This window comes from Meleagris gallopavo, chromosome 22 (genome assembly GCF_000146605.3).
Source record: "Meleagris gallopavo isolate NT-WF06-2002-E0010 breed Aviagen turkey brand Nicholas breeding stock chromosome 22, Turkey_5.1, whole genome shotgun sequence".
NCBI lineage: Eukaryota > Metazoa > Chordata > Aves > Galliformes > Phasianidae > Meleagris > Meleagris gallopavo.
The window spans coordinates 13,263,060-13,263,565 of record NC_015032.2 but is presented as its reverse complement, the minus strand read 5'-3'; the positions used below and the strand labels follow the sequence as shown (position 1 = coordinate 13,263,565).

Sequence of the window (506 nt, the reverse complement as noted above, 5' to 3'; positions counted from 1 at the left end):
CCGGAGCCGGCCCTGGGGGAGGATCTGTCCCCGCTCCGTGGGGTGAAGGCGAAGGGCTGCGGCCCGTGGGGTGGGTGAGGTGGGTGAGCGGCATGCGGGTCCCGCACCGCACCCCTCAGAAATTCAGCAATCGGTAAAAAAAAATGATGAAATGGTATCCGCGAAGGAAAAGGGACCGAGGGGAGGGACGTGGAGGTGGGAAGCGCACCTCGGAGCCCCGTTACGGCTTTGGACTGCGAGCGATTCCGCAGCGACTCCCTTAATCACAACAGAAACCTTTATTAACGGTACTGAAAAGCAGTGAGTAAGTGGGTCATGGATAATAAGCCATCCGTGTTCAGTAGGTGAATACCAATTCGAGGAGAGCCGTGTGCCGTATCAATCGCCGCTTGACAGAAGGGAGGCGGATGGGTCCCCGCCATCGGGGGCTGCGATCGCTTCCCTGCGGCCTCTCGGCTCCCCCGGAGCTCCGGGCATCACCCGGGAGGTGTCAGCGCTGTGCTCGG

The 506-nt window shown here is 61.3% G+C and overlaps 1 protein-coding gene across 1 annotated transcript in view; it reads right to left on the bottom strand.

Moving 5' to 3' along the window:
* TTI1 (TELO2 interacting protein 1) overlaps window positions 1–506 on the bottom strand; it is a 13,101-nt gene that overhangs the window by 11,170 nt on the left and 1,425 nt on the right. The window lies entirely within an intron of this gene.